Below are 21982 nucleotides of genomic sequence, written 5' to 3'. Positions count from 1 at the left end.
GCAAAGGCCACACCTTGGAACTTCAGTCAAAGCATTGATGTTCCCCCTCCCCATTAGGGTGCCCAGGCCTCGTGCCCAGCTCTGCACATTCTGTATGGCTGGGCCTGTTTCACTTTGGTCTTCTGCGGTACTCACATGAGGAAACCAGGGATACAGACCATTTAGAAGAGACCCAGTACTTCCGAAGGACATCGCTGTTCCTGACATAAGCCATCCGTGAGGTCCCCAGGTGACCACGTCAAGAGAGGGGAGGACTTCCCAGTGCATGTGGGAAAGACGGGCGTTGTGGAAGGAAGTGGGCAGGAAGGGACAGGTAATCCTGCCCAGGACTGATTCCATAGGGGACCGGAGTTAAGTTAGCAACGTAGGCAGGACCCCCATCTTCCTCTCACCCACAGACCTGGAGAAAGTAAGACTAGGGAAGTCTCGGTGGCCTCAGCTTCGCTTGCTGGATGCCAGTGACAGGGTCATGGGTCATGGATGAGGGACGGGAAGGGAAGTCACTCTCCCAGCAGCCTCTGCGGTGGGATAGCAGGGTGATCACCTATGGGAAGGGCAGTGTGTGTGGCTTTGCCTGGACACTTGGATTGTGATGTGCAGGGCAAATCTCTATGCCTTTGGGAGCCTCCCATGGTTCCTGACCCCTCACCTGACCCAGAGTTCCTATGGAGGGCCAGGCCAGGGCAGGTGCTACCTGACCACAGAACAGGTGACAGAGAGACAGTCACGGTCACCACCACGCTGTCTGGAGAGGAAGTTGATCTTCTCAGGGGATTCCCAGCCAGGGACTCTTTCGATTGGGGACAAGAAAGACTAGTTCTTTATCAAATGAGTCACCAGAGGCACAATTGACAGCGAGAGAACAGAGCACACGGGCCAGATCCCCACACTGTAATATCGAAGGACCATTCATATCTCCGCACAATGTCAGAATTTATCAAATGAAAACCACGTGTGCAAGCTAGGTTGGCTTTATTAGCTTCAGTTTACCAAGCAGACCTGGTCTCTTCTGGGGACTGTTGGCAAACATAGCCACTCGTTCCAGTGTTGATCACAACTATTAACTTTTGGGTCACAATTACCACACAACGATTCAGTCTCCATACAGATACGGGGGAGGGGGGACAGGGTGTCACAGAATGGCCGCAAAGGGTTAAAGCAGCAGCCGCTGACTTCAAGGAGTTCAAGAGGCCTCCTGGAGACAGAGGCAGACAGAGATAAGAAGAATGGTGGCAGTTAGACACTGCTTAACAGCTTGCACGGGGAGTGGGCCACAGGGGGAACTGAGCCTTGGAGGCGAGGTACTGGATCACATTCAATGGCCAAATAAATGGACAGAGGACTAGAGAGATGGCTCAGGGATTAAATCAGGGATTAAGAGCCTGGCTGTTCTTCTACAGGGTCTGGGTTCAATTCCCAGCACCTGCATGCTTGCTGACCAACCGGCAGTGACTCCAGCCCCAGGGGATCCGACACAAGCGGTGCACAGACATAGATGCAGGAAAAATAACTAAAAAAAAAAAAAAAAAGGAAAAAACCGAAACAGAAGGAGAGAGACAGTTTGAGTGATCAGTGACCAACAATGAGGGCCAGGCTGAGAGGAAGGCCCAGGAACAGTGAGGAATCGTTTGGTTATCAGTTCCCTGACACTCCATCCCCTTCACCAGTGTTAAGTGTCTTCCTCCCGGGATCCAGGTAAAGGTGTTGACACCTTTCCTGGGATAGACATTTAATACAGCCGTGTGCTTATATGTTCCCAACCTGCGCTTGTAAGTTTATAGGTGGTACTTTGTGGATGTGCATGCTTATATGTGTTTATGTGTGGATGCGTGTAGAGGTCAGAGGTCAATATCGGATGTCTTCCTCGACGGCTGCCCTCCGCCTTATTTTTTGAGACAGGGTCCCTGAACCAGGTGCTCACAACTTGGGCTAGACTGGCTAACAAGTCAGCTCCAGGACCTGTCTCTGCCTCTCCCCAGCTCTCAGTGTACGGGTACATGCTACCACAGCCAGTTTTTACATGGGTGCAGGGGACCTGAGCTTGGATCTTGCCAAGACTCAGTGGTACCATTTTTCTCCTGCCTCATGGGTGATGCTAAACAGGTGGTGTCTCTGTGTCCAGCAAATGTGGTCATCTCCCCTCTGCAGATGCAGTCACACGGGCTGTCCTAGGGAAGGGCAGCCTGAAAACCACTATGCCAATCATCATGTAGTGACCTTGAGGACAGTCTGATCTCCGTGCCCCTCAGTTCACTGCTGCACTGGAGCTGCATCTAGAGCCTGCATGACTCCTAGAGACTGGAGCTGCATCTGGAGCCTGCATGACTCCTGGAGACTGGAGCTGCATCTGGAGCCTGCATGGCTCCTGGAGACTGGAGCTGCATCTGGAGCCTGCATGACTCCTAGAGACTGGAGCTGCATCTGGAGCCTGCATGGCTCCTGGAGACTGGAGCTGTATCTGGAGCCTGCATGGCTCCTGGAGAAGGCAGAGGATATGACAGCCTCCTGGTCCAGGGCTCCCAGATCATCTGCCCAGGAAGGGGCCTTGCCTCCCTGACTTGGGAGGGAAAGAGTCTGAGCACACATGTACCTCCTACCCAAGGCCTGACTATATCCCCAGGACAGAGACTGGCTTCCTTTTAAGGGTTCCCTGCCCTGGTGACCTACCAAAATCAAACAGCACCAAACTGAAGGCAAAGCTAGAAACTCCGACACCCAAACTCTGAGAACCAGCCCTGGGTGTCTGAGCCGATCAGAACCCACAGGAGAGGCTTCTCAAGTCACACCCATCTGTACCCATGTCCCTCTTTTTTCTCACAGCTGGTTCTGTATGCTGGTCCTAGACTACCAGACTCCAAGCTGTTGGGGCCTGCTGGTGGCACACCCCATAAGACAGACATACATTGACTAAATAAAGGGGCCCCTTCTCATCTCTCCTCCCTACATCCTCAAGTCACATTCTTTCCCCCAAAATGCAGTACCCTCCCTTGCTGCTTTGTAAGACTCAGACACCTGACTCTGAGCATGTCCTACGGGCTCCTCATCAGTCATTTGGTACCTAGCCCCCTCCTCTCTGAAACCTCTAAGAAGAGACTCCACCCCCAAACTTGTCTTCCAGTGATATTCATAACTCATCATAAATCCCCTAACCAAAAGGACAGCCCATTTCAGTGTCCCCCTGGAGCACCAAACCCAAAATTTCAACTTGTCCCTGCCCTGCAACCCAACACCTCCTGTGAGGGTGGCCTCGCAGACCTCTTCCCTGCACTCCTTGTAGAGCTTCAACCCCCTCTGGGCCTTCCCGGGAAGCTGGGATGTCTTGGACGGTGTGTACTCTGGTGCTAGGAGGTAGGAGATGCTGCAGTTCATGGGGTGTGGAGCAGATGTATCCTAACCGCTGGAGACCCCAGTTGCCTCGGAGGGAGAAGGAATGTCTGCCCTGGGTCTGCCCCCAATCCCCATCCCTGTTCACCATTAAGTTGCTGTTGTGGAGATAGTATAATCAGGTTAGTGGAAACGGCAAGAGGAAGAATTGTATGGCGTTCGTGCATCCTGGTGTACATGGCCGCTGCACAGAATGCACTGTGACAGCGTCCCTGATCTTGGTGATGCGTGGGACCCAGTGCCCCCTCAAAGTGTTGTTGAGGCCACAGCCGTTCTTGCCACCTCCCTCAGGACTCCTGTTGTAGCTGATGTTGGAGTACTGTGCAGCTTCCCCAGTGAAGACAGACCGAGAAGGGTGTTTTGGTCTTGAGGGCTTTCTCCTCAGGGGTGTTTTCTGAGAAATGAAGATATTGTATGCAAGGACATAAAGTCCTACAACAGTTGTCCTGGAGGACAGAGCTACCTACTCGTGGACATCATGGGTACACGGAATCCAGTTAGTGTGGGGTCCTTCCCTGGGCTTTCAGGGAGCTTGGCTGGCCTGGACCTAGGCAAGGAGGCCCCACAGCCTCCCTAGGAGTCCACAGAGCTCATTACAGTGAGTTCTCACTCTTCTGTGACCTCTTCTTTTATGGTCCAGGCAAAGTCCACCATGCACTGGAGGTCGGCTGGCTCTGGCAGAGGCCTTTCCCCTTTCTTTGTTGTCAGGGAAGTGGGGACACTTCCTAGAATGTCTGAGGTCAGCTGGACTCTGGATCCACGGGAGCTGGGGCCCCAGGAGCTTGAGCTAGCCTTGCTCTAGATAGGTGTGCACAGGCAGAGCCAGGCCCAGCCTCCCCACACCCAGCTGTCTGTCACCTATTCACCACTCTGGATTTCAGAATGATGTAGTTCTTTTGGGGTGTTTTCTCAGAGCTTGGGGGTACCCTTGTAACTTCCCTCTGAGACACAGGAGGTCGCTGCCACCTTACCACCTCTTATTTATTTTGATTTATTATTTATTTTATTTGGTTTTTCAAGACAGGGTTTCTCTGTGGAATGGCCCTAGCTATATAAATATAACCTGCTGAGTCTGTTTAGTGTTGCTTATATGGATATGAGTTCAGGGCTGACCTGATGGTATTAGGTAGCCAGTTAAGGGAATGATCTCTGGGGAAGATGAATTCTCCCACTCTCGGCATTTGTTAGTTGCCTGTGGTTCTTTGTCTCGGGGTGGAGCCCTGTGCAATCTCCTCCTTCCATGTTAGCATGTCTGTCGGTGGTGTCCTTGTTTAGGTGGCCATGTTGTTGACGTATCACGAGTGACATTTCCCTGTCATTTCTAGGAGACACAATCTCACAAAAGAATTCCTGGTACTCTGCCTCGTACAATCTTTCCACTCTCTTCAGCGACAATCCCTAAGCCTGAGATGCAAGGGTTGTGTTGTAGATGCATTCACTGGACCCGGGCACGTCGTGATTAGGTCATCTCTGCATTTTGATCAGTTGTGGGTTTTTGTAATGGTCTCTGTTTGTTGCGGAGAGAAGCGTCTTTGATGGGTGGTGAGAGCTGGGCTTATCTGCGGTTGTAAGTATTTAAGAATGCAGTTAGGAAGTGTGCTGGCTTAGTAAAGTGGCAATGGTAGGCTCTCCTCTATCATCCGAGACCTCCCCAGCCTCAGGTAGTTGAATGGGTTTCTCTCTAGTTGAGTCAGCCTTACGCCTAACGGAGAACTATTGGTCACCACCGAGATACGAGGGTGTCGTTGTGGTTTCTAGGTGTCCTAGCTGGGAAGGACTGTTGGGTTTCTTCCTTTCCTTGGCAGTACGTATAGCACGTTCTGGTACTATGAAAGCTAGTCCTCGGGGAGAAGAATTTTAGGGCAGATTTATCTTGGATCCTCCAAGTCCTGTGTTCAAATGTATGGTGTTTTCAGCAATAGAGACTTACCTTCAACCTCTGGAAGGCCACCAAGGGCAACAACAATACCCTGTGTTGGTTTTGGAGGTATCTTAGACTCTCGTGACCAACAGATCAAAAAGAGGTTTCCATGCCTGGTTCTGTGGGGTTTTGTTGTTGTTGTTTGTTTGTTTGTTTTTTTTACAGTCTATTCTGTGGGGTTTTGTTGTTGTTTTGTTTTGTTTTTTGACAGTCTATGCTTTTGGGGGAACCTTTTTGTGACGAGGTCTCACTTACATGGCAAAGGCTCCCAGGCACACCCTCAGCATGCCAACTTGAAGAGTTTCTCTTTGGAGAGCCTCTGCAGATGCGGATACCTGACCCCGCTGCTCCCCTGCTGGTGTCACCGAACTGCCCTTGCATGCTTCCTACTTTGTGGCAGGGACAGCTCCCCACCGTGCTAAGTGGCTTTACACCGTAACTGAGTGGGTTTGACAACAGTGCTGTAGTGCAGGCCTGAGTCTTCTTCCTGAGGAAGCCTGGACTTCACATGGCTTCTGCGTGTTACCTTGTAACACAGAATCACAAGACTGCTGCCCTGGCTTCAGAATGTGACCCTCAAAGGATGACCGACCTCCCAGCACACCTTGGGTGTCTGTGCCCATGATGCACCTTCAGCACAGATTCTTCCCTACGGTTGGCGATCCCTCCAGCAGCCTGCCAGCTCCCTGCTGTCTTTCCCCTTGCCCTTACTGTGTTGAAGCTGATCTGTCTTTGTCCTGCAGCCATCCTGAATAAGGCCTCCTGTTCAGTGGAGACCCCACCCAAGCAAGGAGAGGCCCCTGGTTGTCAACGCCACTCATAGCATTGGCAGCCACACTGAAATCCCTTCTGTCGGCCGCCAGGCCTACGCACATCTATCTAGAGCTCACAACAGCAGGCAGGGATCTTTTACCCCTGAGTGTTGAACTTAGACCACATACTTGCTTATCTGTTAGGACACATAGATCGCAGCTGCCTGAGCCCTCCTTTGGGGGGGGGAACCCACTCACAGGAGCTTCTGGAAGTTACTCTAGCCATTCTCCAAGAAGTGCCTTTGAATACGGAGCTCTAGAACGTCTGCAGTACTGCCACAAGGTTCACTTTAGAGGGAAACCAGCTGCTGCCCCCCACCCACCAGAGGCCACGCAGCATCCGATCCATCCTGGTGTTCAGGGCCAGAGTGCTTGAGTAAGGGTCCTCTGGGCAACTGTTAGGGCAATGTGCGCATGCCTCCATTTCTATATCTCTCAGCAATAAGGAGAATTCCCGTTAGAGGATGGTAGATACAAGGACAGGTCCCATCTCTGAAGTCCTGGAATGCCACGGGCCAAGCCAAGATGTCTGTGTTGGCACTGAAGGCTATCTCCAAGTCATGTGGTCGCTCACCAGGGATCAGGTGGCAGCATGACTACATGGTGCGGTCACCATTTCCCTTGCTCCCATGTAGCTGACTCAAAGCAAGGATCCCCAAAAGGCAGGGCAGAGGACACATTAGCCTGCTGGTTCCCAAGGTACTCTCAGCTCCTCCCCTTCCTTCCTCTGCAACTCCAAAGCCTGGGTGTGTGGCGTCCACCCATCCAACCTCCTCCCCAGTGATTCTGGGCTGACTTGACCATGCCCTCCTGATGACAGCTCTCAGCTCAGTCTAAGCTGTTTCCTCTCGCTAACCTGCTGTTGGATACCTGCTGGAGGGACAGGCGATGCCAGGCTTGCAGTGACAGAGCCAATCTGGGCAGGAGTGAACCAGTGTCGACCAACACCCAGACTCAACTGCAGGCTGCTCCACAGTGCCCTTATTGGAGGCTTGAGACTGCAGGAGGGACCTTGCTCGCCTCACTCTTGGGGTTGAGGAGAGGGCAGATTTGGAGAGAGGCTGTGAGGGAGAGCTTACTTCTGCTTGGAGGCCATCTTCTGGGTAGCTAGACCAAGGTGGACAGAGATACCAAGTGACCATGTTCCCTGACTAGCCATGCTCCACAGGGACACAGATAGAACCTGTAAAAACACAGGTGGATGAGGCATATGCCCCAGGAAAGCAGTAGAGAGAAAACCCCAGAACACCCATTCACTGGGCTGTGGCTCTTATGTTCTTAGCTAAGTGATCATCTGTTGCTGGAAGTCTGGTCCCTGGTCTCAGTACTATTTAGGAAGTGTTCAGTGCCTGAGTGTTGGCGTGGATTTCAGGATGACTGGGTAGCAGTTAAAGCTGTCTGACCCATGACCCACACCACAAAAGTAGTTCCTGTTTCCTGGGAGCCCCCAACCGCTTGCCAGACGTCCATTTAAGCAAAGTCTGCAGGTTGGGGAGTCAACATTGAGGCCAGGTTCCATGGCTCCTAACGCTGGATATTCAGATGTTCACCCCATATTTTACTGGAAAAAAATTGTTCTACAAACCAATATTTTTTAATTTTATTGAAAAAATATATAACATAACAATACACATGTCTATCACGACTGTTTTGGGGTATACAGTCTGGTGGCACTGGGCCACTAGCATGGCTGTGTGGCCATTCCAGAACTTTCTAATCTTCCCAAAAGGAAGTCATAAATTCCTACCCCTGCACTACTGTTTGATTTCCTGTGTCCAAAGTTGCCTCTGGGGACCACAGCAGGTGCAGTCTTGAGTGGAGCTGAGCCAGACAGCTTCTGGCCTCGAGTCCTTCCCTCTTTGGCAGAGGCAGGAAAGGCCCGAGCCCTCAGGGACTCCTAGCCTGACTCAGCTTCAATGAATACACTTCCCTCTACTTACAGAGGTGCTGTGGACCCCTGAACAGTCTACAGAGAGGAACACACTCGGATCCATAGTGAAAATGGCCAAGAGAGACCATGCCTGCCCTCCTACCTCACCCCTCAGCACACTCAAATTCCATCACACCCCCTTCCCCGACACGGCTTCACCCTTCAGCGCCCCCCACCCAGTGCAGACATGCTTCCCACAGCCTCGAGTGGGCTAATGGGGGTTTCGGGTGGCATTCTGAGTTTTGTGTGGCCTTTGGTTCCTGATGTCTGTCACGCTAGAAGTGATGACCCCCAGACACCAGACCAGAATAGACAGAAAAATTTTAGTGAAGGATAGGCATTATGGCAAAAACACAGAAAGCGACAACATGTGTTCATATGTGCATGCATGCATGTGTTTGTGTGTGTGTGTGAGAGAGAGAGAGAGAGATTGCCTCCCTGAGAGGGAATGGGGTTCTGTTTACAGCTATGAGTCTCCTGTTCTCACTTCCTGGGCCATATTTGTGGTATCACAGGATAGAGGTCAAGAGGGCACCTCCATTCTGAGGTAGTAAATCTTTGCTCTTTGAGGTCAGACGCCAGGGTCATTGGGATTAGGTTGAATTTTTCGTATGAGGCATCGCAATTACTGGGCCAAGCTCTAAGCAGTCAGGGCCCGAGTGTTAGGGAGTGGGGGTTTCCGTCTTATTTTTAGCCCTTTTATTTTTGGCTTTTTAAATCTCTGTGTTTTGACAACCTGGGTATCTGGACTAATAACCCCCTTGCGGCCTTCAGTCACCATCCCTGTGGCCCTCTTCACCTGGGCCACACCGGACCTTCCATCCCTGGCTCAGCCCTGTCTACTTCCACTCATTCTGATGACTGGGTGCCCCAGAGATGGTGGAGGAGCTGCTTCTGTCACGTGAGAATCCCAGAAGTCACTAGTCACTGAGAAATGGGCTGGAGGCTGTCGTCAGACTGTCCTAGCAGAGGTCGTAGGTAAGACCCCTCCTGTGGGGTAGGGGACCACACGTCCTCTTCTGCCTTGAGAACTCTAACTGTGTCCCCTGGCTTCAGGCTCTTCTGTTCGCGACCCACTGAGGCCCAGAGGCAAGAGCACATGTCTTCCAGACCCAATGAATGATGACCTCTGTGGCCATGGCAGGCTCTGTGAGCAGATGCTGCCCACACACCTGCCCCCTGTCTCTCAGTTGCCCTTACATCACCCTCTCCAGCTTCTGAAGGACAGTTAGGGTACAACCTGCTTCCCTCCCCTTTGCTTTACCCCAGGCCCCAGGGAGCTACTGCCTCTGGCCCTGCAGCTGTGGACCATGCCCCCCTTCCCAGTCAATTGCAGGAGAGGACCTTAGAAAGCCTCTGGGTCCAGTGCGGGTGGAGGGGAAAGAATGTTATCTTGGGGTCCAGTGCCCCCAGAGAGAAACATAACATCTGGCAACCGCAGAGCATCCTGGTGTACACAGGCAGGACCAGCAACTAGCTCCTGTCCAGCATTGCACAGCCTAAGTGACCACAGCCTAAACCTGAACTTTCCTTCTTGGTTCTTGGCTCTAGGGACTTTCCTAGACACACGCCTTGTCACAGAGACAGCCCTGGGGAAACCCCGAGTGTGAAAGTGGAGTATCCAGGTCAGCCAGGAGGCACGGGATAGTGCTGGCTGGCAGGACTGGTGCCCTGAAGGGAGACCTGCCTGTGTAGAAGCTTTGCCTGCACGGGGTGGCGCGTCCTAACACTCAGCTCAGGCCATATTCCTTGAGTTTGCCGCCCCCAGCTCCACCTTGGCTCTCGAGCTCTGACCTAAACCCCTCTAAGTCTGAACATCTCTGCCCCAGGATCTTCATACTATCATTCCCTCTGTCTCAAAAGGTCCTCTCTACTCCTCCACTCCCTCCTCTGGTGTTAACCACTTTGCTCGGTGTCTCTTCCACTACTGTTCCCCTCTTTCTTCACACCTGACTTGTCGGAGTACCCCTAGTCATGGCTCCACGGGGTCTCTCTTGTCTACCTCTGCTGCCTCAGGGCCCAGGGACATACTTCTTGCAGACCTGTTGAATAGGAGCCAGGCCTCTTGGGGTTGATGAGGCAGAACAGAAATGGAGGGACAGAGTCAGGCAAGGTGGCACATGCCTTTAATCCCAGCACTTGGGAGGCAGAGGGAAGCAGATCTCTGTGAGTTCGACGCCAACCTGGTCTATATAAGCGAGTTCCAGGACAGCTAGGACTGGACTGTTACACAGAGAAACACTGTCTTGATAAACATAACAAACAAACAAACAAATAAAAATGGAGGAACAGAATGTGCAGGACAGCAGAGGAAAACATCGTGACCTTCAAGATGACCTGTGGATGTATTCAAGCTCCTCCATTGCTGCTGCCTGCAACCAACGGTCTGCCCCTGATTCCTGCTACAGTCAGGAGCCCAGGGTGCCTCGTTTTCTGTGTCCTCTCCCCACATTGTTCCTGGTCTTGCCTTCCTGTCATAGGTGCTGGTGACTGGAAGGACGCACTACTCCAGAGGCAGCTCCGCTGTGATATCCTCAGACAGTTCATGTGACAGCCAGCCGGGTAGAGGCACAGTGACAAGCCGGCCAGAGGTAAGTGGGGCTCGTAGTTCATGTGTGTGTGGCCTCAGCCTCTTGAGTGCTGGGATTACAGATGTGAGCCACCATTCTCCCCTAGGGAAGTGTTTTAGTGCTGTTTAATTACGGGGTGACAGCCTAGGGGGTGTCTAGTTGCTCCCACACATACACACTACATCGTAGGCATTTGTGGGCTCTCCACTAAACCTTCCCACTGCCTGGAGGCGTGGCTGCACCACCTTTGGACAACAGCCAGAGAGCCTGCGGAGGACATGTGCTGAACACAGTGTGTCCTGCCAGCCTCCCCGGGGTAAAGAAAGCCCCTTTCCCATTTGGGCTAAAATTACCCATACTGCCCACACTGGGCAGGAATGGGGACTTTGCTGGGACTTCCCTGGGAAGCAGCAGGGACTTGCCTGACTTTTATTTCTCCAGATTGGAGCCTGAGCCACGCGGGCGGGAGGAAGTGAACTTAATACTGAAGGGTTTCCGTAGCACCCCAGCCTGGAGCGGGAGAGTGCCCTGCCCAGCAAAGCAAACTAGGCACTGACTGCAGCCAGTTTGGGTGGTGGGGCAGTCAGCCTCCGTGGAATCCCGTAGGGAGCAATTGCATGCCTGATGATAGCCCCTGCAGAGCCCAGTAGAGGACAACAGACCACACTCCTAGGCTTCCTACTGCAAGCCTGGGTATGGTGGCTATTTTTTTATTCTTTGGTTTTTGGCAATTTAGGGGCCCACCACCCAGCTCCCAATTAAATACATGGAGTCTTATCCTTACTTATGAATGCCCGGCCTTAGTTTGGCTTGTTTCTAGCCTGCTTTTCTTAAATTAACCCATCTACCTCTTGCCTCTGGGATTTTACTTTTCTCTATTTCTGTATGTGTTTTCTTTACTTTTTTTAAAATAATTTTTTATTTTTATTTTGTTTATTGGTGTTTTGTCTGCGTGTATGTCTATGTGAGGGTGTTGGGTTCCCCTGAAACTAGAGTTACAGACAGGTGTGAGCTACCATATGGGTGCTGGGAGTTGAACCGGGGTCCTCTGGAAAAGCTATCAGTGCTCTTAACCGCTGAGCCACCTCTCTAGCCCTTTTCTTTACTTCTTATTCCTTGTCTGACTGTGTAGTAGGGTGACTGGCCCCTGGCATCCTCCTCTCCTTCTTTTCTCAATCCTCCATCGTCCCTTTTTCTCCTTCCATTTATTCTCGCTTTCTTCCAGCCCTACCTATCCCTCTCCTGCCTAGTGATTGGCCGTTCAGCTTTTTATTAGACCAATCGGGTATTTTCGACAGGCAAAGTAACACAGCTTCACAGAGTTAAACAAATGCAGCATAAGAGAATGCAACACATCTTTGCATCATTAAACAAATGTTTCACAGCATAAACAAATGTAACACATCTTTAACTGATATTTCATAACAGCCGGGAGATGGGGCTGGCACCAGGGCCCAGGGCTCAGCCTGATCTATCTCTGCTCCTGCTTCTGGCTGCTAGACCCGAGGCCAACTCTCCTACCTGATTCCTTGTCTTCTCACTGAGGATGATTCCTCAGATTCCTTGGCTTCTCACTGAGGATGATAGTGGAGTCTCCAGCCCAGAATCGCTGTATTGACATCAAACTCAGGTGGATGAAGTATGCTACACTGGCCATTATCACTGCTTCCCACAGACTGGTGGTCCCTCATTCCCTGTCGTAAATGCCAGTCACTTCCCGACTTCCCAAGCACCAGAGGCATACGGTATTCTCCTGCCTCCGTTAAGGAGGAAGTTAGAGAGAGGCTGACACCTCTGGGGTCATCTCAGACAGAAAGGCATCCCCAACCAGGGCTCCTGTGATTCTCTAGGGGGGATGTGGAGTCAGCCAGCCTCCTCAGCATCATTCCTTCAGGAATAGAAATGTTTAATTTTTGGGTTTTGTTTTGTTTTGTTTTCAAGACAGAGTTTCTCTGTTAGCCCTGACTGTCCTGGAACTCACTCTGTAGACCAGGTTGTCCCAGAACTCAGAGATGATCTTGCCTCTGCATCCTGAATGCTGGGATTATAGGTACGTGCCACCACTGCCCAGCTATGTTTGATTTTCCATGATATTCATTGCATTGTGGGGAGGTGACACACCTAAGCATCTGGAGCAACCTGAGTGCTTCTCTCTGCTCCAGAGTGACTCAAGGAGAGCTATATCTCACTAATCTTTTACCTGCCCAGCCCTGGCTCTCTGCAATGCCTGGACCCCATGTCCAGGTTAGTCCTGTCACAGTTATAAAATACTTGTAATAATTTGTGGTCATAATAATTTATTGCCATATTGGTCTCACAGTTTTCCTTTAAGTTCCCAAAGAATCTTGACATGGTGCCGGTTGTAGGGCCCATGAGTCTACCCCTTCTTCTGGGTTTCATCTTGAGGACAGTTTCTGGCCAGCCAACTAAAACATCCTGTTTGTTCCTGTGCTCCCTTGTCCCGCCTGGTGATTAGCTATAGGGCATTGTGTACTCCATCTTGGGTGTGGCGATTTCCCACCTGCCTGGGGGAAATTCCTTGTGCAGCAGCTAGGTATATAGGATTTTCCTAAGCTTGAATAAACGGCATTTGCCTGGTCTCCTTTTGAATGACCTAGGTCTCTTGTGTGTTCTTTTAATCTTCAGGCCCTTGCCTGGCTTGCATACAGTACAGTGGTGCGTGAACTGTGCCGAGAGTAATGCAGGCACAGGCGCAGGCATAGGCGTTACAGTAGGAGGCCCACCAGCGAGATCAGGAGTTATAGCCGGCTTAACTCAGCTGGCATAGATACAAGGGTTACTGGAATGCCCTGGGCACATGGTGCATCACCCAGACCTGGATACACCAGGCTGATGACTCAGCTGCTCTTCCACCCCTGCATGCTGGGCAGCCTGAAGCTGCTGCTCCTCTGGCTAGACACAGCAAGCCTGGCCTGGCCGCTTTTCCCCTGCCTATTTATGCAAACACCCTCTGTTCATTTCTAGGCTGTAAGGCTAGTTTAAAAATCCATCTAGGTCAGTGGTTCTCAACCTGTGGGTCACTACCCTCTTTGTGGGATATCCCACATATCAGATATTTACACTAGCAATTCACTAACGGTAGCAAAGTTGCAGTTATGAAGTAGCAACAAAAATAATTTTGTAGTCGGGGGGTCATCACAACATGAGGAACTGGATTAAGGGGTCACAGCGTTAGGAAGGTTGGGAACCACTGGTCTAGGTGTTAGCGTGTATCCAGTTCCCACTCAAGCAACTTAAATGTCACTTACAAAAAGAAGTTGTCTCATGTAAGCTAGAACCACTTGATTGGCCCAGTTTGTCAGTGTTTTTTAGCATGACACAAATGTTATCCAAATCATATGGTTTAAATCTTTAGGGTAAAACAAAGGGTAAATTAATCCCATTTTTTAAGGTGAAGTCACTTTTTCCTTGTGGTTCAAACATGGCTACATGATACAGTGATTTATGATGCAGAAATGCTAGGATATTATGACTCCTAACAGTAGCAAAACCACAGGGATAAAGTAGCAATGAAATAACTTCATGGTTGGGGACACCACAAAAAGTCAGAGCATTAGGACAGTTGAGAATCACAGTTGTAGATAGAACGCTATACAAGAGTCCTGAAGGACCATTCTGGGGTCTAGAGGCTGCTCCAGGGTCCATGAGGTGATTCTAAGAGTGGATACCAACTATGAGCCCCCACCACTGCCGCCACTCCCACCCCAGGGCTCAGGCAGGAGACTGTCTACTTTGATGTGGGTGGAATGGGTCAGGTGTGGGAAAGATGCCATCTTGCCAGATCCAGGACCAGTGGGCACAGGGAGAGGTCAGCCCTCCCGCACTTCTCTGTGGCAGCCAGGTGCACATGTGTTCCTACAAGGGATTCCCAGACCAGTAATGGAGTTTCCCTGGGTGGGGAGAAAGTCAGTGTGGAATCACCGAGAGGAAACAGCAGTGGAGGAGAGGCACACCACTTTCTCTGAGGAGGAGGGGGAGGAGGAGTCCCTGCTCCTAAGGCCCCTCCCACCTGCTCCTCTTTCAGGAGAAACTCCCTCCACCTATCCCACCCCCACCACCCAGATCACGATGTCCTAGTCCAGCCTCTGGGCAGTGGAGAGGGGCCCCTGCAGTAGCAGTCTGGATCATAGTGTTGGTGGGACCTGGTGACTGTCCTTTCTTCTCTTTTTTTTTTGTACCCCACAGATGCTAGTATTCCCCAAATTCCTCCAGTTCGCCATTTTTCTTATGCTCTGAGCCTCTTCATCTTGTGGAGACTAAGTGTGGGCATGGGGATCTCAGCTTCTCAGGAGGTGGAGAGGAGCAGGACTTCATGGTAACTCTTAGCCAGTCCCGTTGAAAGCCCTCTTTCCAAACACAGTCACCTTCCCAGCTCTGAGGACTGTCCAGGAGTACCTCTCAGCCTGCAGCAGCCTGCTGGCTTCTACGTGGCCAGGCCCTGCCTTCTTCCACACCTGTGAGTTTGAGCAGCATGTCTGCCAGCTGGAGCCGATGGAGCCTGGAGCCTGAGCTGCTTAGGTAAGGGGGTCCTCTGGCTGCCTGCCTCCCCAGGTCCAAGGCCAGCTCTCAGGCTCCTGTAAACTTTCACGCTTCAAACAGCCCTGGCTCCCCTCCCTCACATTCCTGTGGGGATGCACAATGGTACTGCATGGGGTTGTAGAATGCGGTCTTCCAGAGCAAAGTAGGCGCCATTCTCATCAGATCGCCTGTGACTGCCTGCAAGCTCCCTTCTCAGTAGGACCCATGACTGCTGCTGTTGCCTCATAGGAGGGGCTTAGGAGGGGCTTTCGACATTCTCCTGAGATTCCAGCTACTCAGCCCCAGCCATTTGTACATAATGTAATTTTGCCCTAATTGCACCGGGAGGTTCTAGGGTATACAGGCCAGGGAGGTTATTGGGAGGGAGCATCCATGGCAGGTATAGACTTTCCGGTGTTCCTGCTTTGGGGTCACCTATGTTTTATAAGTAAGCCCCCCCATCATTGTTTCCTCCAGGTGACTTTGATGGAACTATACTTTATTTGGTGTTGGGGGGTCTTATAAGGAAGGGGTAACTATGTTTTGTTTTGTTTGAGACAGAGTAGCTCTGTGTAGCCCTGGTTATCCTAAAATTCACTGTGTAGACCAGGCTGGGTTGGATTTCTTTGTCAGTTTTTTAACCAGACCACAATGGAAACCACTCAAGGGTTGGTGGTCTGGAAACCCCAGAGCCAGAACTGGGAGGAAAGCCCCAGAGCAGGTGGCCAGGAGAGGGAGGTGGGGAAGGAAGGACACAGTGGAACACAACCAGGCACGTGGGGGAAGAGCTTCTTAGACAGCAGGGTTGGGGACGAAGTGGGTGGCTGTGGCGGGGCAGGAGGGCTCCTGGCAGTCCTACAGATGTTAAGCCGGTTATTCGGTCATGGAACCATTTTCGTTTGAAAAGAATTCCTTCTTTCCTTCCTCCCTCCCCTCTTTCCTTCCTTCCCCTTTCCTCCCTCTCTCCCTTCCCCTCTCTCCCTTCCCCTCTCTCCCTTCCCTTTCCTTACCACATTCCAATATACTAGTTTAAATTTGTATGTATGTAAGTATACCTAGATGCACACACATCTGTGCACATGTGTGTGGAGGCAGGACAACCTCATGTGCCCTTCTTTTGATGACATCCACTTTTTTTTTTTTTTTAATGAGACAGAGTCATGGGTCTGTAACTTGCCAGGGACGCTAAGCTGACTGGCTGACTTTTGAGCCCCAGAGAGCTGCACGGGTCTACTTGTCCCCACTGGTCCAGCACTGAGATCACAAGCCTGTACCTCTATGCCTGGGTCCAGGTCCTCATACTTGCCAGCTGCTATCTCCCCCGACCCGACCCAGTGTACTTACTAACTGTAAATGAATAGCAAAACCCTAACCCTGTGACCAGCGTGGCCTTGGTGTGAGAACCCACAGAACACCATGGCCAGCAAGACAGAGAATGCCCTAGCTCTGCTGACCATCCCTCTGCCAAGTTAGGCTGTGTGCTCCCCAGTCCCAGCAGACCCACCCACCCTTCCTGCCCCGGTCCTCACTCTGAGTCACCTCCAGCCTGAAATAATCAATTCCGAGTTATCCTCCCAAGGAAGGAAGGTTCATAGTACAGAGTCTGAGAGGTCACAAAGTCGAGTATATATTTTTTTTCTGTTGCCTAGACGACCGTAACACATTGGCCTTCCAGAACCATAAGTTTGGCTTTTGTGGTACTTCTGACCATCCTTGTGGCAGCAGTCACAGTTCAACCCCAGACACGGGAGACGGGAGACTCATTGTGTTAGCTGCTTTTCTCACGCCTGTAACAATTACCTAACAAAAACAACTTCCGGAGGGAGTTTGGCTTTCAAGTATTGGTGCCTTTTGAGGGTGTAGTCTCTCATGGGGAAGGTTTGGTAGTAGGAGAGGGAGGTGACTGGTCATGTTTCCTTGAGTCAGGAAGCAGAAAGGGAAATGCTGGTCTTCTGCTCGCTTTTTGCTTTTTATTCAGACCGGAACCCCACTCTGTGGAAGGGGGTCTCTCATATTCAGAGTGGGTCTTCCCACCTCTTTAAATGTTTCTGGAAAAGCCTTCACTGACACACACACAGGTGTGCTTCCATGGTCAGCCTAAATCTTATTATGTCGACAATGAGATTGATCTTCATGGCTCCACCTCCTGTCAATCAGACACCAAAACACATCACTTATTATTATTATTATTATTATTATTATTATTATTTATTTTATGAATATGGGTGTTTTGTCTGTGTACCTCATGTGTGCTGTGCCTGTGGAAGCCATGGGATTGGATTCCTTGCAACTGGAGTTACAGACAGTTGTGGGCCCCATGCGGGTGGTGGGACCTGAACATTGGTCCTCTGTAAGAACAGCCAGTGGTCTTAGCCACTGAGCCATCTCACCAGCCCACTGTAGTCTTTAACAGTTCCAACAGTGATCAAAAGTCCAAAGTCTCTTCTGTGAGGGCCTATTCAAAATATGCTTTAAAAGTTATAGACTTCCATATTCAATGGCACAGAAGAAATATTCCCATTGCGGAAGACAAGACTGGAGGTTGTGGTATGAAATAATAGAACCAGATAGGGCCAGTGCCTGGCAGGGGAGCTCCTCAGCTCCACAGCTGACTTTGTTCCTGATAGTATCGTGTGTGTGTGTGTGTGTGTGTGTGTGTGTGTGTGTGTGTGTGTGTGTATACACAGGCACGCACGCTAGCGTGTTCAAAAGATGTCCTGAAGAGGCACCGCGCCCCTCCCTTCACTTCAGAGACAAAGACCCCAAGAAATGGAATTTCCCCAGGAGTTCATACTGGGAAGGAAAATGCCAAAGCCCGGTGCCAGCCAGAAGGGAGTTTGTCTGCCAGGAAGAGATTTCCCACCATGCTGACCACTTTTCAGATCGCCTTGCAGGAAGGACTGGAGCCCAGACAATGATGATGTCTACTATGGTGGGGCCGCCCTTGACCGAGACTGCTTAGCTGACTCTCTTTCTATTTAAACCTAAGGTTCATGTCAGGATCCCAAAGATGGACTGGTGGGGGCAGGGGTGGTCACTGAACCTCTTTGTTCTCCTTCTCAATGTGGCCACACTGATCACACCTCTTTTTATCTGCTTTCCACTGTGAATTTGTCTCTTTAATTGGCCTGTTGAAGTTGATTGCCCAGTGCTGGCTTATGAGGGACTGATGACCAATTTGGCAAGTTGTGACTGGGGGAGAAGACTCATTCTGTCGGTAGGTTGACCCCAGGTGGAGAGGAAAGATTGAAGAATCCCACACAGGAGTCGCTTTATCCCGAGGATGCTCCCCATCTCCCCACACTCTGTTTTGAGAAGGAGATGAGAATCTGGATTCTGTTTTGGACTCTTGAGGAAGTCTGACTCTTGGTCAGCTTCCCCCAGCCAGCACACCTCCCAGTTTGCCTCCCGTCAGTCTGGGGCTTTTCATGATTAATTCAGTGTTTTGAATTATCTGTGATAGTGGCAGAGCATGGCTTGTAGGGGTTGCCCAAGCCCAGTAACACTTTGTGCTCTTTTTGAGCCCTTGTTAATGATCGCCTTTGCTTCCTGGCTTTGTCTTTCAGAGTCTTGCTCAGCCATTTCTGGGTCTGTTGAGCCATTTGGGCTAATTCCACCATGGTATGATAGGCCTTGTCAATTTGGATGACTTTGCAGACCTTTGAGCCCTTGGGGTACCACTGAGCAATGAGTGTGGTTTATTTTCAATATCTGCTGTGACTTATGGAACCCTGAAGAGTACTCTGTAGACTCTCTGGGTGCCTTTGGTGCCCCACGAGACAATTCTAACTGACCAGCCTTTTGTAAAGTAAAGGGTCATGAGGGTCATGGCTGCTTCCCTAGGACATGACTCTGCCTAGGACAACCCCACCAGTGGGAAATCAAGGCTCTGTATAATTTGACTTATTCAGGCCTCAGGTGTTTTTTTGTTTTGTTTTGTTTTGTTTTGTTGTTGTTGTTGTTTTTTTTTTTTTTTTTTTTTGGTTTTTCAAGACAGAGTTTCACTGTAGCTTTGGAGCCTGTCCTGGAACTAGCTCTTGCAGACCAGGCTAGCCTCGAACTCACAGAGATCATCTGTCTCTGCCTCCCAAGTGCTGGGATTAAAGGCGTGTACCACCACTGCCCGGCTCTCAGGTGGTTTTATAACTAGAATTTGATCTCCTTGATGCAGGACTCCATGGATGATTACCAGCTAACTTACCTTAGCTTCTGTACAACTGCTTGCTTGTACAAACTTCCCCTGTGGCTGCAGAGCGATAGTCCAAGATGTAGGTTTTTCCTTTAAAAAGCCCCTTGGTCTAAATACTCAGGGCTACACTTGGATTCCCAACATCTTACTGTAGGCCCAGCTGGCTGAAATAAAGACTTTCAATTGGCTATAAACTGTGTCCAAGTGTTCATCTCTGGTGGGCGCCCCATAACAGTTTGTAACAAAATGTTCTATGACCCACGAGTAACCATCAGGTTTAGGACGATGATGACACCATTAGAGGGGTCCCTTTCATTTTCAATAAAGTGAATACACAACAATTTCATCCATAAGTGCCCTCTGTGATGTAAGCAAGGATGCAGAGAAGCCACTGAACTGGCCAATCCCTGGGTGGGAAGAAGGTTTTTATTATAGATAAGCCTCTTGGATTATAAAGAAAAACCAGTAGCTTCAGTAGCTTTGGGGCGAGGGGATCCTGTGAATTGGAACAGCAAGGAAGTTTAAGGTCCTGGGGAAATGGCTTGGGGGTGGGGGCTGGTGGGGCAGGCTGTGGCTTTATTTACCATAGGTACATGTCCATAGGGACCAGAGGAGCCTGGAGTTTAGGATTGACTTTTGTATGTGCCACCGGTACAACTCAATAGTGGTTCTTCCTGGTAGACAGAAACCCATTTTACAGGTTCCTGGGGGAATGAGTGCCACCAGCAATCCTGTGGTCCAGCCTGAGCAGAGCCAAGCCTGCCCTCTTTTAGAGAGCTTGGGGTTTTCCCTTTGGACCTAACAAATGTCTGGACTGTATATAAATATATAAGTGGAAAATAGATCTCACAAGAAAAGATTTTATGCAATGCACCTGAGCGAAACTAAAATACTGTCTCAAGGGTTTTTATGCTTTGTCGTCAAGGTGATTAAGTTCTCTGGGGAATTAGACAGGGCCACGGCCAGGTAATAAAGGTGGTGAATTACCAAGACAGCTGACAGCCATCTTCCTCATTCTTCTGACTGGAGACAAAAGTCTGATAGCATAAACAAAGGCCTTGTAGGCTTCTGGCTCTCACTAGCAGACCCCTGCTGACAGACTGGCTCAACAAATCCAAGGCTGAACCAATATGTGACACACAACAGTTTCAGGCCAATTAACCACCGTAACTCTCTTCAAACCGACCAACCCTAAATTAGGGGAGGAAACCTCTCCAGAGGCTTCAAAACCCCCAGTCCTCAGGAAGAAATTGGGTTTGATGGCTTTTCAAACTCCCCCTCTGCAGAGTGTGGGGATGCAACAGCCAGCCCTAACCTGCCAGCACGGTGTTTTCACCTGCCCAGAAATAAACTCCTCTATCCCAGTCATTAGAGTCAGACCTGGGTAATAACTTACACAGGTCCCCTGTGATGACTAAAGAGACTTTATATGGAGCCAGGTGTCCCTTCAGGCTGTTGGCCCTTTGCTCTGGACTGCCTGGGAGGTTCTCATGGCCTGCAGGTGAGATAAAAATGGAGGCATCAGCAGCTGTCTTCCTTCTGTAAAATCCGCTTATCGCTGAGGGAAAGTGACAAATGTCTTTTTATTACTCTCTAGCGGGAAAGTAAGAAACAACTGAGGGAGTAGAGGTTTGCCGGCCCACCTGTGGGTTCCATGGGGAGTTGTAATACACACCTTTCTGGTGTCCCCTTTAGGACCCATCTTATGCCCCACTTCCTCCAGGCATGCTGTCTGGCTCTAAGGCTACCGTCCTTCTGCTAGCAGGAAGAATAGATTCATTTAATCTAAATCTGAATTGGGGCTAAGTCTTTGGTTTCTCCCAGTGGATTCGGATGACACAACACAGGGGGACCTTTTTCTCTGTGCCGTGTGTGTGTGTGTGTGTGTGTGTGTGTGTTTCCTCACGCCCAAGGAATACCTTTGTTCATCTGCTGGTTCAGTCTGTGGTGTCTGAGGTTTCTCTGCTGCCATTTGTTGCCCTCCAGATTTCCCCTGCCTTTTAATTCTTTAACTGGCAGAGAAAATGAATCCGATCAAGGCCCCCAGACTGCATTAGATATGCTTTTAGTGAAATAGGAAAGGGTCAATTTTGAAACACTAGAATTTAGCACCAGGTTTCTTGTTCCTTTTGTTTTGCCTTTAACAGAATCCGCACCATTTGAATGTCTGTGTAGGCTGCAGTCTGTTAACGACAGCTCTATTTAAGGAGGGTTGTCACGAGTGTGGGATGCGCCGTGGGAGCAGGTGTGGGGTAACAGTTTCCTCCGAGGTTAAAAATATTCCATTCCGCAGGAAATCTCCTTAAGCGGGAAGGTAAACAACTCAAACTAGCTTCAGGAAGCGCCTGAAACTGAGCAGATCCACTAGGCCCCTCCCTGCCAGAGTAAGCAATAAAAGGAGAGGTGTCCATCCCCTCCCCCCCCCCCCCCCCCCCGCACCTCATACAGAAGGAAACTGAGCTGCAAAGAAGACTCACACACAAGCAAAGATGTGAAGAAGACTCAGAGACCAGGTGCCTAGAAGAGGCAGAAACCCTCCGAGTTGCCTGGAAGAGGTTAAGACGAGAATCCCTTGGACAGGACACTCTCCAGCCCGTTGAGCTGCCTGCAGGCGGTGCGGTGTGCTCCGGGTTTCCC

Source organism: Myodes glareolus, chromosome 18 (genome assembly GCF_982192425.1).
Source record: "Myodes glareolus chromosome 18, mMyoGla1.1, whole genome shotgun sequence".
Lineage (NCBI taxonomy): Eukaryota > Metazoa > Chordata > Mammalia > Rodentia > Cricetidae > Myodes > Myodes glareolus.
This window is presented reverse-complemented; position numbering follows the sequence as displayed.